Below are 17,671 nucleotides of genomic sequence, written 5' to 3'. Positions count from 1 at the left end.
TTGGCACCATTCTGAGCTCTCCAAAGGTGCTCTTTTGCCCCTCTGACCCCTCCTCACCCCAGATTTACAGCCTGTCAGAGGTAATATGAAGAAGTGGATGAGGCACGGAGACATACTGGCCTGGAAGCCGTTCTTCTGAAAAAGCACTGCAAACCTGCTCCTTTAGATAAATAAATAGCACGTCCCCCGCGAGACATCATCCGCAAAGCACTATCGTACGATGCCTCTGCTGCCATAATTCCCCATGTCCTTATTGCCCGACAGCCACCATAAAGAGCCGGCAGGTTTATGTGCCACTTAAAACCAACCTATTACTAGCAGCAAACTTCTTTCAACAAGTTCCTGTGTGCTTTGACTCAAAACGAAACCGTTGCGTCGCAGCCTGACCAGTGAGTGTGGCTCATGCTCCTTTCCAGGGCACCAGGGGCAGTGGGGTACTGCCCCACACAAAGGGAGGATCCTCCAGCACTGTGGCTGCGGGCAGGCACACCGAACTGAGTACAATTACAGCAGAAGATCGAACCCAGCATGCACAATTTATACGCTGCAAGACATAAATGATGTTTCCCCATAGGCTATGCATGAAGGGAAGCAGGTTTTCTCAAGATGGAAACAGACATTGATATCTAAATGGTAAATAGGTGTTGTATCACTCCAGGATTTGATTCGGTGGGCACGCTCGGGGGCTGCTGTGCCTGAGGGACATGAAGAATGCCTGTGTGGTTTGCAGCCCTACAGATACAGGTTTCAACCTTTGCTTGGAATGAAGGAGCTGCACTAATCTGCGTGCTGCTTCGCAGATCCATAATATGCAGTGACCTCTGAACAGAAACTGGGAAAGGAACCTAGAATTTCCTGAACCCTTCCAGCCTTCCCCTACGTCGGTCTGCAGTCAAACTGTGGTTTTTATTTTAAGATATTGAGATATGTTTTCTTCCTGTCATATGAAATTAAAACGCAAAACATAGGGGCAAGCCAGTCGCCCCAAACTGTCCCATCTGCTTCATAATCAGATTTGATGCGACAAAAGCTAGAATATTTGTTTGATTTTCAAAGAGCATATGGTTTGATTTTTAAAAGCTCAGCCACTTACCACCAGGGCCAGCCACGTAGAGAAGCCTGATGCACAGCAGCTCCACCAGTGACACATGGGACTTTCTGGAAGAGCCCATCACCCAAGCTGGGTATCTGAAGTCCCTGGAAAAGCTGTCCGTGCTTGGGGGAGCTGAGCAGCAGAGATGCAAGCTGCCTGCTGTGGGGATGTAATCCATCTACACAAAAAGCGAGGAAGACTTTAAAGCACAAGGAGGAAAAAAAAAAAGGCAGGAAAAAAAAAAGCAGAAATATAATGAAACAGAAAAGGGGGAAAAAAGAAAGGCAAGAAAAGGTTGAATAAATTTCCCCTTTGGTTTTAGACTAGTAACACCATAAATGCTACTGAATAAATCACCCGCAGACCAGAGAGCTGAAATAATGCAGGGGAAAGCCTGACTTTCCATTCATCACACTCCTCCTGACAGATAATAAATGCTTCTCATTCAACCAAAATGAATTAGCATAGTCAACACAGCACGCTTACATACCGATGCCCACAGATTACTCTGCTCTCTGACTGCAGCCTCCTTTCCTGCCACGCTCTGCCCTCTGCCACCTTCTCCCAGGGAAAGCAGAACAGCCCGACCTGGACCAAGGGGTCCTTGCTGCCTACAGTCCCCTGGACATCAGGGTCTCACTGCTGTCTGGAGCACCTATAAGCCTCAATATGATCTATCATGTCTGGTATGAAAATATTGGCCACGACAGCCACAAGTCACCATTTCTTCCTTTTGCCCTTCCTCAGAGAGCTGACAGATAAGCAGCAGAACTGGAAACGGCATTTCAGAGTCCCATTACAGCATTTTGGCCCCCGGAGAGAGATGTCTCTCTGGCGCCCTACCATGTAAGAGCCAAGGAAAAAGGATGAGCTGCTTGCTTGGTACAATGCATGGGTCCAGGAGAGCTCAGAGAGGTGTGAATTTGTGTGAATTTGGCACTTGTGGAGCAGAGTCACCTTCATGCAACTCAGAGGGAGTCCTTCACGCCGACCCCAGCCAAACTGCAGCACTGGTGCCAGCCTGGAAGGACACTCAGGAGCTTGGGTCACAGCAGGAGAGTTACAGGAAGCCAGATCTATGCCACAAAACCCAAGCCAGCACCTGCCACAAATGTTATCACATAAAAGCAGCTTTTCTGTGATAGAAACTGGCTCCAGTTAATGGGGACCCAACCACGACTGCACTGTGGCAGGCACACGGGGGCAACACTGGGGCCAAGACATGATAGGCAGCCTCTGCAGTGCCTCCATCCCCAGACTATCCATGTGCAGGTCCAGTGGGTGAGGGAACACTGAGATGTGTCCTGTCCTGCACAGCCACACCAAGGCAGAGAGCCTGTGGTGGAGAATGAGCCCAGCCCACAGCAAACCGTGCTGGGCCCTGTTAAAGCAACTGGAAATAGCCTCTGCTGATGGTCTGAAGGTCTGAAAACAGCGCAGGTGGATTAAACCCATTTCAGGAGGAAATCTCACACCAGGTCTGAGTGATTGCCTTAGTAAGGCTAGAGTGATGTGAAAATGGGTGATAAATATTAAGAGACGGAGATGAGAGACACATAATGGAATGTCTGACAAAACCTTAATTAGAGCCCTGTTTATACTGAGAAAATATATTTAGCCGATAGCAGCACTGGGGGTTTGAGATTTTCTATAATGTGCTTAGCTTTAAAATAAACATTTATTTTAAACACAAGTAAGTCATTCAACTAGTTAGTCTGAAGTCAGGGTAGGTGAATAGCTTTCAGTAAATAATCTACTGCGTGCATTTATTCAAGCTTCTTTTTACCCTAAGGAACAAAAAATGCCTGCTATTGCTCTGTGCAAGTCACTTCCTCCTACTAATTCTTGGATCTCCCGGCCAATTTCTCTGAGGCTGGAAATGATGCACTCCTCCAAGTGGAAACAAGTGGCTGGTGATCCCCACTTGTGGAACAGCTGCTAGAAAATCCAATCCGGATGCCTTCAGGTTTCTTAAACACATCTTTGCTTATTTGTAACTCTCCTGAATCCTAGCACAAACAGAAAGCCCAGCACTGATCCTAGATTTATTCTGGTCAAAGAGTCATTTTCATGATAGTTCCTCATGGCCCCTTCTTCCTCCTGCCCTTGGCTACTTAAAACCAGAAGTCCTCAGGGTGATCTCCAATTCAAACACTTCCCAAATACCCAAATACTTTCCCCTGACAACCTTTGCTGATAATTAGCTGTACTGCCAGCTCTGCCCATCGCAGCCTCTGCAGAGACAAGGGAGGGAGCTGTGTGTATAACCAGTCCCTGCTCTGAGTCACTGGATCAAAATCTGAAAACAGACAGCAGTTTCAAATAGCTCATATAATAGCTTCAACAGCTCCTCACCCACCCCTGCCCCTGAAACAACCCAAGCAGTTCGTGTCACCACGGTGGATGTGGGGCGGCCCTCAGACAGCTCACAGAGCTGGGCTCCACTCTCTCTGGGCAGACAGATTGCCCTGAATAATGGATTGCCCTGGATGAAGTGTGCTCTCCAGCAGGATGAGCAAAGGCTTCGGTGGGTAAGTGCCCACTGCTGCAGTGCCGATCACAGCAGGAAGAGCAGCGAAGGACTTGGTGGGGAGATACCTTGTCCACTCTGCTCCAGGGCTGGAGTCTAACACCTCCAGTGTTTGTCAGAGCTGTCTAAGCTGCTCTTAAATACCTCTGGTGACAGCTGCCACACCACTCTTCTGTGTTCTCTTCCTGTCGCTCACGCTGTCACCTGCTGCCAGAGTCCTGCAAGACTAGCACTGTTTTTCCTGGGGAATGAGTAAATCCACGATGAGGTTTTCAGTCCTCTGATGTGGCAGGAAAGGTCACGCTCCATTTGTCTGCCTGTGCTGCTTGCTCCATCTGTGATTTCCTCCAGGCTATGAGCTCTAACAGCCCTACTGTGCTCATCATGGGGCATCACCAGCCAGGCCCCACGTACTTCCTTCTGGTTCCCTGCAGACTTTTAGGGCTTTTTTAGAGGCCTGGAGAGACCGCTGTGTTCCCTTTGACACCATCAAAGCAGCTAAGGCAGGGAATTCCCTTCTCTCCCAGTCCCTCGGTGCAACAGGATCTGCACGAGGCTGTCCCCAGGGGGAGGTGACAAGCGTGCTGAGCTGCTGAGCAGGGCCAGTGCCAGCCCAGACAGCTCTGGAGCATGGAGAGCTTGGGGATTGATGGCACTGTTGCCTTTGCCTACTGCTCCTTGGTTGCCAACCAGCAGAACGGATGTCCTGCTTTGCATAATGCTTGTACTGCAAATATTATTAACCTCATATTTCACTGGGGAGTGCACACAGCTCCCGTTTGCAAGGAGCACCAGGGCCAGCCCTATTCAATCTACTTCTATAAACAGAAACAAGGACCATTTAATAAGCAGGAGGCAGCTGGTGTCTTTAGAGGTTAAGGCTTTGTGTTGATTTTTTTTCCCCTTACACAAAAGATAAATATGCCCAGGAATTTTTTTCACTACGGATTTTCATCTTTTCGACCTCTCATAAACTAAGCGGGGTCAAGCACTGGTCAGTTCTTCAGCAAGTGATCTCAAGGGAATAAAAAATCCACAGCACATTAGGAAAAGAAATACTTGTGACTCGTGACTTGGCTTTTTAGTGAGTAATGCTACGCTCAGTGAGCCGCCAGCGAATGCTCATTGCAGGCAGGGCTGGGAAGGCAACCACAGCTGCAGAAGGCTCATTCTTCCCGTGGATGTGAAGCCAAGGTGAGGTGGCATCTTCAGGGAGCCAAATGGAGTCAGGAACCAGAACTGTACCAGAGCTGAGCAGAGTCGAGGTCCTGTAAGAAAATGCCAGCCTCGGTAGGAAAATCTCTCTTTCTCCAGCAGGTATTAGCCAAGGGTGGCTGTTTAATGCCTCAAGTAAAAGCCTGCTTCCTTCCCCGAATTCATGCAGCAACTTTGTTTGAATCCAGTGTTTGCTCCCCCTACTGAACTGTGCCACGTGCTCAGCATATGTCTTCCAACAGTTCCCCAACTACCTTTCCTACGCTGGCTGAATTTCCCTAGTGAGTAAAATGATTCCTATGTTCAGTAGCCTGTAAAGCACTTGGAAATCTTTCAGATGAAAGGCCCTCATCGAAAAGTGTATAATAAGATTTCATTATTGTATCATTTATTCTCATTATCGCTAATAGCTGTGGTTGTATAAAATGTTCTTCCTGTGATAAGAATGGACCATCTAGCAAACACCCCAGCCCACAGCAGCTAAGGACAAAGAAGGCATCAGGGAATAGGTGTCCAGAGTTCACTCAGCTGTTTGCAGCTCCCCATACATCCTCTCCGCTGCCTTGAAGATTTTAATTAAAATCTACAGAATGGTGTTTCAGGATCTGGAAGAGATCCAGAGGTATAAAGGACAACAGGCAAACTGCGAGCCTCCATTCATCACAGATATAAGGCTTTTCAGAACTGAAACGCACAGGTGCTCACTCAGGAAGCTGGAGCCTGGGCACAGCAGTGTGGGGACACACAGCACACTCAGCAAGGAAAAGGGGAAGGGTTGCACGAGGCAGGCTCTGTTCTCAGGGCACGGGTTGCCTGTGGGCTCTGCATTGAGCAAACAGGCCACCTATAGGCGGGTGGGAATGGGGGACAGTGTCTCAGTGAGAATTTGGGGGTGTATGAAAAATAAGATTGTGGATTTAGCAGCTGAAATAGACCAGAAAGAAAAGAGGAGTGAAAGAGAATTAAAAGCACTGTTAATACAGGAAGCGGCGTCTGAAGCTGTAGAACTCATTGCCCTAAACAAATATATGAAGGGTAGGATTTATAAGCAAGAGATACAAGGAACAGCTGGCTGAATGGTGTTTGAATGGGTAAAGGAAAGTATTTACAATGTTGGCCAAGCAACTTGACAGGCATGAGGAGCCGTGTCATCATTCAGGCAAGAAATAAAAGAGGTGACAGCTGTAAGATACCTCTCCGCTTAGAGAGGCTGAGAATGAGGGATTTCTGCACCATTCCTGCCCTTCCTCTGTGTGCCCCAGGTGTTGTAACTTCGGTGACTTGTGTTTCTATTCAGATACTCATAGCCTTACACACGTCGAACAGGGCAGCGACAAAGCAGAGAGCTTCTTCATCCAGGGCCTGGAGAAAGCAGGTGGGCAGGATTGCATCTCAGACCTCTGTCGTACCAAGGTGGTGAAGACCAGGAAGAAAGCAGTTCGGGCTGGATTTGATGCTGGAGCCTGGGGACCCTTCAGGCAGCTGCAATGATTTGAGACAGCCTAGTACAACAGAGAAGCCAGTTTTCAGACTGAAGAGGAAGGAGGAGACAGTTGACATTCGACAACATATCCAGGGGGAAAATAAACAGATCAGAATGGCTCTGCAACACACCATATTTAGTGAGATCAACAGGAAAAATAATACCCAGTTTCTCTAGTTGCTGAAAATTAAATGACTGCAAAGAGCATGAGTTGTGTTTTCATTCCAGATCATGGCATTTCCTAATGAATGGTAGAACCATCAAGCTTAGGCTTGGGTGATGCAGGAATTTCTTGCAAATTCCCGCTCTCCTGAATGATTTAAAAAAGACCCATTTTCAATGCTCAGCTCCAGCTCCAACATCCAGATGAAAGGCACCATTAATGGGACATCTCCAATTAGTCAGAAGAGATCTGGCCTTCAGGGACTTGGATAAAGAGCAGGACGCTTTGCTCAGCTCTGAGCTGGCAGGTGTCTGCTCTCCAGGGTGACAGATCCAAGTACCTCAACGGGAATTTTAGATAACACTCTCAAGATGTTGCCAGAGCTGCTCATCAGAACTGCTGTGATTGACTAGCATTACTGAACAGCAGCTATTTAGTCCCTTTGATCACGGCTGGTCCTCAAGTCATGGATGAATTAAATATTGAATAGCCTGTGTGACGGCTCAGGACAGCTGTTGTGTCAGAACAGTCCTGAAGGCCTCTGTGCAGTCAGCAGGCACAGGGTCACAGCAATGGGAAGAGCCAGCAGCATCCTTGGCTGGTCTCCAGAGAAGAGCTGAAGCCACAGACTCTGCAGTTGGAGGAAAACTGACCTTGCAGCCCAAAGGGTGGATCTGAGCAGAACTGGAGGATTTTAAACCCAGGATCTGTGCTTTTCCAGCACGCAGAATATTATTCTCTGGACTGACACCGCGCTGCCAAAGGGGATTCTTGCAAGTCTGACCAAGTATTTTTTCCACTATGTATGTCTTCTGGGCCATGTGAATACAGGTCCATCAGAAACCACTTAGAAGCTGTAAGGCACAGAAGAGCTAGCACAGTGACTAATTCCCCACTCACATGTGAAGCAGTGCTGCACTGCACAAGCAAAAAACCACTCTGCTTTGTGCATGCAAGGAATTGTCTTGCTGATACTGCTAACTCTGCACCGTGTGCACGCTGTAGGCTGGAAATGTCTGGTATTGAACCTTAGATGTCGAGCCTTGGGGTGCCAAACACTAGAGAAGCCCTAGGAAAGTTCTGGCACAGGTGGAGCTAGGGAGGGTTTGTGACTCTGAAGGCACCCTGAAACCCCTCTGGTAGCTGCTATTGACAGCTCTGTGATTCTGAATATGGTTTTCTGGCTAACCCTCAAAAATCGAACAAATGACAGTGACTTTGGTTACAGCACAGCAGCACTTTAATTGCAACAAGGGCCCCTGCTAATTTAGCAGAAACCCTTTTAGCTCAGATAACTGCTCTGCTAATGAAATCAGAGCCATCACCACTTCTGGCTCCCCATGGTAAAACCTCTGTCCTTTCTAGGGAGTGAATCTCACCATAGCTTCAGACAGAAGTTTTAATGGGCTTTAGCAGCCTTTGAGAGAAAGTGCTTGAAGGACAAAATAAATCATCTCTCTTACTGTGCTGTCATAAAATCCCCCTTCCCCTTAATATTCTTTTTGCATCGCCTTCCAGTTCTGCCACCATCACTTCTTCAAAGCTTAGACTTAACTTGAAAGAGCAGATCTTCCCAAGTGGAACAATAAAGACCCCCAGAGTTTCCATACCTCATACGTAGGATTTAGGAAAGCAGAACAGCCCCACAAATCTAAAGACAAACTCATTGCAGGTCCTAACACAGTGGGGAAACTGCTGTAACAACTCTAACAGGGCACACTTAGCAAAACCCGCTCCCTTTCCTCATCTTAAAGCTCTCTGCTGCTTAGGGGGGCACTCTGTGGCTTATTTTGAGTTGGCTTTCAGTTGCAGTCTTTTATGATTGGAGGATCTCCAGCCAGTGCAGTCAGCACAGACAGCTGTTGAACAGTGCTCTGCAGATGTAGAATAAACCCGTGGAAGGAACTAGTTGGGTTGTCCCTGCACCTCAAGTGCTGCAAGGCAGAGGAAAACGTGCAGATATTCCCAGCACTCCATGCCAGACTGTAGAAAAAACAAGAAGGCGGCAGCAAAGCCACCTCTGCTCCCAGCTTTTCCTCCAGTAACAACAGAGCTAAACTGGATCCCAAATGTTGACTCGTATTTCCAAACACTTTCTAACCATTGCAGAGAACAAGGGCTTAAGGGCTTGGCTGTATTTACGCTTTTGCTTGTCTTTAATAAAAGCTGTATTTATAATACATGATTAATTATTTTGCACAAGCCTCCCTTTTATGGGAACGTGTGAAATTTAAGCGATTTTTAATACCACCTCGCAGACATCACTCCTTCTTCCCACCCCCATTACCATTAATCCATGTTGTAGAAAGATGTAACATTTGTCACTGGTTTATTATGAAGTGCGATGCTGCGAGTTATTTATGAGTTGCTATTTATCGAAATACTTGCGGGTAGTTTTAGCACCAGGCTTTACCCACTGCCTGCCACAACCCACTCCTGTTTAACCACTTCACTGCCGCTCCCTGGCTGTGCCAGCACATCTTCCAGGGCTGTGTTTTAGGGCAGCCTCTCAGCCTTGTGACTTCCAGTAAGTTCAAATACCTCTCGTTCACAATAGGTGGAAGGGGATGCTGAGGAATGCTCTAGAGGCCGTGGCAGAAACAGGCCAGGAATGGAGATGTTTCTGAGCTATGTATCACTGCTGGAAGGAAGGCAGCCTGGGGATCTCACAGCGCAGAGCAACTGGCCAGACCACAGACCAAGGCAGTCCACTATTCAGTGCCTGCTAACAGATACCCAAGAAAGAGCATTAGAACACCAGAAACAAGTAGCAGCCTTTCTCCAGAGTATTCCCCCCAGCTCCCAGCAATCTGCCACACAGGAACTTTCCAGGAGAGAGCTTTGCATCTGTCTTTAATAGCCCTCAAGGGATTTTTCAGCCTGGAGTATGCCCAATCCCTCCTCAAATATACGAAGGCATTTTTGCACCACGATGCCCTGACGGCAAGGAGTACCAGAGCTTAAATTCCATGTTGCATAAATGTTTCTTTTTGCTTGGTTTGACTCCACCATTGCCTCTTACACACGCTGCCTCCCTGTGTATCTGAAGCTGCCACTGTAACCTAACTCCAGCAGGACAATTCCCACCTCCACTCAAGACTAATGCTGGTGGATCTGTAAAGCAGATGGAGAGAAATGCAGGTAATGATGCGATGATTGGGTGATAGGAGTAATGAAGAGCAGTCAGAGAAGAGCAGCTGTGGGGCCCCGCGGTTCCTGCCACTGAAGAGCAGCAGTCTCCCAGGCCGTGCCCCGCTTTTCCTTGGGTCTGCCTGGTGCTAATTACAAGTGTCAGCACCAGGGCTGTGCTGTGTCAGTCTTTGCCAGGAGCAGTGCAACAGGGGGAAACAAATTCAAGGCGTAAACTGAAGTAAAATTGTTCTACAGCAGATTAGCCCAGTGTCTGAAAGCATGCCCTGAATTTAACTACTGTGAATGGAATGCAATTGTTGGCGGCTCCCTCGGCTAGTGGAGCTGGACTCTGTTTTCAGCTACTGCTTTTTAAACATTCAGAGCAGCTTGACGTGCTACAAGTGAGCATGCTCACATGACCATGAGCTTAACTTCTGTTGCCCTTCTCAGCTTCTCTCTTCCAGCACAAAAAATGAAACGTGCAATACCTGGAGTGCTTACCCTGCCCCAGCCAGTCCCATGAGAGCAGATGTGAACAAGAAGAACCAAAAATGTACTTCTGAGACCTCGTTTCTGCTCTGAACGTGCCCTGCTGTCTTTCAGCCATACATCTGACCTTAGCATTCAGGGCTCAACACTTTAGGAAACTGGCCATACAGGAAATCCAAGAGCAATGCTGGGTATTGTTTCTTTTCAACAGCCTCAATCATAAAGCGCTGTAGCTGTATAGCAGGGAGCTGCTGCAGCCAGAGCAGCAAGTCCTTGGAGGTCAGTCCCTGCTTTTTCTTCCTCAGCATTATATATTCTTTCAATAAGAGACAAAAAGAGAACAACAGCAGCCAATGCACAGCACTACAGCTGTTGGTGAAGAAATACAAATGAATCTCCTTCATTTGAGGTTGCAGGAAGAAAATACAAGCATATAAATGTTTGATTGTTGGGTGGAGATGGAAAATGAGCCAGGTGGTTTCCTTGCACCAACCAACCCAGCTCAGCACCTCCAGAGATGCCCCACGTCCACAGCAAGCAGGGAAAAAGCTCATGTAACTCCATGATAAATGGAAGAAACTCATCAAGGCCCACAGTGCCAACCAAATGTGCCGAGCAGAGGCCCTATGCTGAGGGCTGAATGCTCTAAGGACAGCTGTTAGCTCACAGACACTGCCCAGAGGCACGCAGTGAGCTCGGGTCACCAGTCACACCACTGCCAGGCACAGCTCAGCAGAAAACTTTGACAGAAAGCAGAACATGGCTTGTACTGAGCTCAGGGAGGAAGCTTCTGCTTTTATGTTTGCTTTTTAGCAACTGCAGCTCCCGAAGTTGTCGCTTTTCAACACCTGAAATGTCTCGATGAAAACACTTAGTGCTTTGTGCTGAGATCATTTGTTGCAATGAAAGCCTGCATTTTACTGAAAAGAGCAGACACTTTGCAGGCAGTTTTATTTCACTCCGACACTTAAAGCTCCCTGGCACTCGGTGGATACAGATCCTGTCTAGGTATGAATTAGAAGGCCAGGAACTCTATTCAAAAGGCTTAGAAGCCATCAGCAGGTGGATCGGAGTGCATTTCCTCTTGTTCAATGCATTTTTATTCTAATCCTGCTGTGTCTGTGAGTTTTTTTGTTGTGTTAGCTATAGTCAGATTTCCCCACGCCTATTTCAGCAGGAAACACTATTTCATCAAAATAAGCCAACTTGATTTTGATTAAATTTCCATGTTTTAAGAGAAGTCTGCTGATGGAAAGCATTTTGTAAAAATCAAAACAAATCTGGGAACTTTGAAGCTTGGCTTTTTTATTATGAATAATTTGGGGGGTGGGGAACCACACTCCTACTGCATTTTGAGAGCAAAGCACAGTCACCTGTAATTTCTGAACACGAAACGCTCTGAAATGCTGTGGCAGGGCGTTTTGATACAGCCCAATGATTGCTCCTAAAGGAAAGTGAGAGAAAACCACTCCAAGCCTCTAACTAGCTTTTAGCAGACCTGTTCCCCCTTGATCCAGGCAGCTCCTGGGCTCCCTTCAAGCGGTCAGATGAGATGAAACCTTCACTCACCAGCATTTTATGCTGCGCCACCGCTAGGACTGATTCTGTGGATGTGAAGTCAGAGTGAATTCCAAGTCACCAAAGCTCACAACATCTACCAAGGCATGAAGGAAGAAAGAAGACATTTGAATCAGATTCCAACAGCAAAACCTCCAGCAAGGGTCGAGCAAAGCAAGCTTTCTACAGCGAGTGAGACCAGCTTCTGTGCCTTCCCAGGTGGGTGTCAGTCCCACCTCCACTGCTCCATCCCAGCCCCTTTTCCTTCACACTGTGCCTCCGTTCCCTCTCTGCAGGTCGCAGCTCACTGCCCTAAGAGCTGAGCACTGCCATAGCTCCGTGGTGCAGCTGAGCCAAACCATAAGCTCCAGGGGCTCCTTCCCCATCCCTCCGAAGCAGAGAGGTACGACAGGACACTGGGCAGGTTGCCACACTTCAGAGCTTCTGGAAGATTTTCTTGCCAGCCGAGCACAGGCTGTTGTCAGGAGCTGGTCGGGCCGGGTGATGGGGCGAACAGCTTTGCGAAGAACAAACAGGATAATAAACCCCTCTTAATGCCTACAGAGGAACACGATCTGACCTTATCCATATGCAAATTGTGGTGCCGCCTTCTTCTCCTCTGAGGGCGGCTAAGTTGGCCATAAAGTGCCTGATAAGAGCAATGCATTTGCATCCCACCAGATGCTGTCAGGGCTTCTCTCTGCTTTGTTCAGTAACTTAGATTTTATGTAAGTAAAATAAAATAGAGTCACAAAAAAAACCAACGGTGTCTTCTGATCAGAAAGCAGCTGTTTTGCTGACACCTGTTACAGAAGCTCAGTAAACTTTCAGACACCACCTCCCGTACTCTTTGTCAGCAGCATTTGCCTCCTTGTTCTTTTCCATCAGGCTGTATTTGCATGGGAAGCAGCTGCTGGTGCTGAGGAATCCATCTGTCCCAGCTGCTCCCTTCTCACCTGAACTCAGGCAGTCCTGCTTACAGTGTTTTGGGTGCCTGTGAGTTGAAAGCAGCTGAGAAATTTGTGACTGGAGAGAAAAAATAAAGGAAAAGTGAAAAACTGCTTTCTCCCATCATGCAGCCAGCTCAGAACAGCTCCCTGCAGAAGGCTTCAGGAATCTGAGCGCAGTGTGCCACGCTACTTTTCTTTCCAAAATCAGAGGTGAAACACGGCCAGATCTGCCCACATCAACTTCTGTGCTCTCCAGGGCCGTGCAGAGATTGCTGCATTCCTGCAGGTGTATGCTTATCAATCCACAGAAAAACTCCATACATCTGCACAGTTCCCCTGTCCATCACCCATTTCCTAAACTCTACCCAAGGTCCTACTGAGCACCCACTGCCCTGCCCCAAATGCCATCAAGGTGTAATGATGCTTGCTCCTATCTCAAGCAGTCAGCAGTCGCACGAAGTTTGGAAGACCAAATCCATCGCATTCTGCTCCTACAGCATCTGACGTTCGCCTCAGACGTTGGCCCACAGCTCTCAGGGGAAGAAATTGAAGAGTAAGTGCATTTTTAGGGTAAAAAATGAGCATGGTGTCTTTATGCAAATAGCCTTAAACTTTGGGGAGGGGCGAGAGGGAAAAAGAGGGAAGAAATCCATTTTAAAATCTTTCTGCTTCTGTTCTTTCTTCCTATTTATGTTTTCACTGTGGCTTTAGTGGCTCTTTAAAGATGTACTACAAAGCTTTTAATAAAAGCCAGAATGAAAGGCAGAATCCTCTTTAAGATCCTAAATCAGTCTTGCAATACGTGTCTAGACTCACAGGTTGCTAATACATTAACTTTTTAGAAGTGAGATATTGTAACACCCAGTAATCCCTTCAGCTGCTGCTGAATTCCCTGCCGAGGAGGCTGCGTGCTCCTGTTTGGATGGGAAGCAGCCACATTAACAATGACCCCTTTCAGAGCCATCTAACAGGCAAGTTGATCTCTCAAAGTACAGTTCATCGCTGTCTCTCGTTCATTTAGCCATCCTTTCCACCACTCTGTGAGCACTGACTGCTTTGCATCAAGCAACCACGGCACTCAACTGCACGAAACACACAGGAGTTTGGTCCTGAAGTTGGAAGCAACGTGCTGGATTTGGCATTGATCCCACCACAGCTTGGGTTACACAGCCATTCCATCTGCACTGAGCAGTGGTCACTCCTCTGGTCGCAGCTACTCAGCTTCTCTTCCCATGGAATTCAATTTTCAGTGCTGCTGGCCTCAAAAACATGAGTCCAAACATGAGTCCAAACAAGCTTTTATTGGCCACGGCAAGCATATTCTGCCGTAATTGGCACGTAGGAGACATACGATAGTTTCTAGGCCTAAATGTCATACCTATAAATTGTCTGCTGAGCAAAAGGAACAAGCAGCGTCTCAACAAAGTACGGATTTTATTCTTAAAAAGACCCAGAATTTCTCAGTCACAAGCAGTGGCCGGACGGCGCCTGTTTGCAGTGGAGACGCTAACCTGCCCACTGTTTGTCTGGAGAATGCCAAAGGCAAGAACAACAGGTCACTGAAAAATCACCTGGTTTCTCTGAACAGAAAGAAATTGGTTTTGAGCTCTCATCTCCTGAGACCCGGCTCCTCCTCACCTCCTGCACGACCACAGGCAGCTCACTTCAGCTCAACCAACTCCTGTCACCCAGCTGTGAAGTGAGGACAAGAAGAGCTTTGTTCATCCAGGCTTTTGTTTGACTTCTGCATGCAAACTGCGGACCCCGCAGGGCACACACTCTCTCTCTTCCCATGTATGTAGAACAGCCATTTTTTTCAATAACCAGCAAATGTTCCACAGCAGTCTGGAAGCCCCGACAATGTAGGAGAGGTGTCTGGAAACACAAGAGAGCAGTACATTGCTCCCCTGTGCCGCCTGCAGCCTTCGGATGCAGATTCAGCTTCCTCGCTGCTCAATGCTGGGAGCAGCTGCCCCAGCAGCCACAAACCTCGGGAGCCCTGAGCAGACTGTGGTTAAATTTAGATTCTCTCTTCCCTGCTTCAGCTGGGCATTTCACAGACTGATTTCATTCCTCCCATGCACTCAATGCACTCAGAGGGATCCTTCATTCCTCTAGTCAGTTATTATCCTCCTGCAGGGAGAAGGGCCCTGTTTGTGCTGGGAACACCAGGCAAGTTGTTCAGAGCAGAACGGTGAAAGCCGAGTCCCTTCATGGAAGCGTCAAGGCTGGGAACTCCTCTGCACGACACAGACCACCAAGAGCTGCATGCAGCACTCACTCCTGCTGCCAACCCTGCGACAAGCCCTGCAGGGCGAGGGCCGGGCCCAGAAGAGCCGCAGTCCCAATCCTGCAAGGGGAGAATTCCCCAGGAAGAAAAGCCAGCAGCCTGCCCTCCGCAGGGCCGCACCAGCCCTTCCTAACCCCTACGCAGCCCCATCTGCTCCTCGAGCTCTGCCTGCAGCTTTGCTTTCTGGAGGGCTCAGAATTATCAAACCAAAGCCTTCTTCCTTGCCAGATCAAGAAAAGCTCAATGAAACCAAAACATCTTTGCCCTGGGGCCACTTGACGCTTGCTTTAACTGTGCTACTCCATTAAGGATGATACGATTTAAGTCTGACTGTCTGATTTGCATCAAGATTAATAGCAGCTGGTTAGCCATATTCCTTGGATATTAGCAGCAGAGCTTTTCTTCTGTGATTTCGCATTGTTCCTCACATGACAAACGACTCCGGTCTCAGCAAACAGAGAAGTTTGGCTATTACCAGCAATTGAATGGTCAAAAATAAAGAAGAGAACCCCATATCACTGCTAAGCAGCCGGACACCAATTAGATGCATTGCTTTTCAGGATCACCATGCACATCACTTTACCCAGGTTTCAACCTACGCTGTGAAGCAACATTTCAAAGACAATTAAAACATCATAAGCAATCATGTGTGAATACTTCTGAACGCAGCTACTAAATAAGAAACAATGACAGATTAGCAAAGGGAGAAATCATAGAGTTTAATCTAACCCTTAATGGGTGCTTATTATGTAAATGATTATCCCAATTTAGAACTAGCCACTTGCTACAGACTGGAATTATATCACAGCTTTTTCCGTGCTGAATTCAAGGCTCAGTGGAGATGATGCTCAACAAGTTTATGGGCAGTGAATATAGAACCGAGATTGACCATTCCATGCCCACGTGGACAGAAAGTCACTGGAATATGCCAACAGCTGGTTAGCACCAGAACCCAGAGGTGGAAGAGTTTCACCTGGCCTCACAGCTGCTGCAGATCTGACGGGAGTATTTAGAAAAGCACTGCCTTGAGGGAGAAGAATGGCTGTCTCTGAAAATAGCAAAGGAGCCCAGGTCTTGGGGGATGCTGGCAATGGGCTCAAGCTGCACAGATGAGAAGGCAGAGTTGGAGAGGAATTACTGGCATCACATTCACTGCGAGGAACAGGGAAAGACATTAACCAGGACGGTCAGGGTGCTGTCAGCACAAACTAGTTTTGCTGCTCCCTGCAGAGTTTAACAAGGCTGGGCACCTTCAGTCAAGGCCGCAGTTGCCGGGTGATGCTGCACATCCCCTTGGCCAGCTCAGCATCCCCCAGCCAGGCACTGCACCGAGGCAGCTGCCACTGCCCACCACGCTCCCAGCTGGCAGCTGCAAGGCCAGGAACCAGCTAACACCTCTGACCACAGTCTTACAGCCCCAGGACAAAAAGGGCCGTCTTCCCTGCACTCACACCTATAGCCCAAGGCCCTGCTAAAGGATGGAGTGCATTAGCTTCAAATTAGCTGCAGTGAAGCCAGAAACAGAGGAGCACAGCGATGGCTCCAGCAGGTCTGGCCAGCTTTGGATCCCGCTCTCTAATTGTGGCCATGTGCACAAGCCTAGGAGAGGATATATGGCAGTGCTTAACTTTATATTAGAACGGGTAAGGGCTGAATAGCAAAGGGTCTAATTTTACATCCAAACCCTGCAGTGATAGAGGAGGAATTCAACGGGAGAGAAAGGGCAGTGTTCACCCACCTTTTACCCTCCTCTAATATTCTCTGTCTTCCCAGACAACTAATTCTGTTCTCTCAGGGATAAATCAACATCTTGCTCAGCTATTTTTCTCCTCCTCAGCTGCCAGGGTAGTCTCCTGTATTTGCAGCTAGTTCCCCTGACGGTCTGAAATTCACTCAATTACCCAATGCTTAGGTCTCGGACTCTGCTGCCTGCTTCTTCAGAGGGAACCCTGCCGTTCCTCCCTCAGGGCCTCTGACCTGACACACATTTCTTCTTAGTGAAGCTCACTTCATTAACCGAGCGCTACCTAACTCTCGCTTTATTGCTTCCGTCTTTGCTTTTTTGGCTTTAAGGTTTTCTAATGCAAAGGGTTTTATCAAAGCAGATAGTCTGCAGCTGATGCTAGTGCTGCAACAAAACGCTCTGCTAATTGCCAGCCATCTGGAATTAAGCTGTTGCTCTCTGAGTCCAAGAGTGGCTCTGCAAAAGGCGAAATCAGCTCCTGGGTGTCATTGCCTCACACTGGCCTGTGTCTGAGATGGAGGGGGCTCAGCCCTGGTGTCTGACATCGAAAAAAAAGGTAGAAAGGAGACAGCTCTCATTTGCATGAGCAACCACCCACCACGCCGAGCCAAATATTGCCATGGTTTTCAAAAAAAGGATTAATTTGTGCTTGGAAAGAGAAGATTAAAATGAGTAGAATTTACTGCACATACAGGGAACGAAGAAAATTAGAGCTGTTGTGTCTTCGGCAGTGGTTCTCCCTCCCCATTCCCAGTGGTACAACATTAACTCACAGCGCTTGGACACAAACAGGACACCCTGGGATAACAAACAGACCTGGACGGGCTGCCTCTGCAATACAGCTCACGTCTGAAGTTGAGAGATTGTTTTCCCCTCAGATTTGTCTCCCCAAAGGAAAATGGTTAATATTATGGGGTGTTTTCTTTCTTTCAAGAGTATGTGATTTATATTAGTGGGAAAGGTCTGGAAGGGCACTAGTTTCTTTTTATGGTTGCATGTCCAGGCACTGATGATGGCAGTGGTGC

Source organism: Tetrao urogallus (assembly GCF_951394365.1).
Source record: "Tetrao urogallus genome assembly, chromosome: 20".
Lineage (NCBI taxonomy): Eukaryota > Metazoa > Chordata > Aves > Galliformes > Phasianidae > Tetrao > Tetrao urogallus.
The sequence above is the reverse complement of the archived record's forward strand: the minus strand, read 5'-3'. Positions refer to the sequence as shown.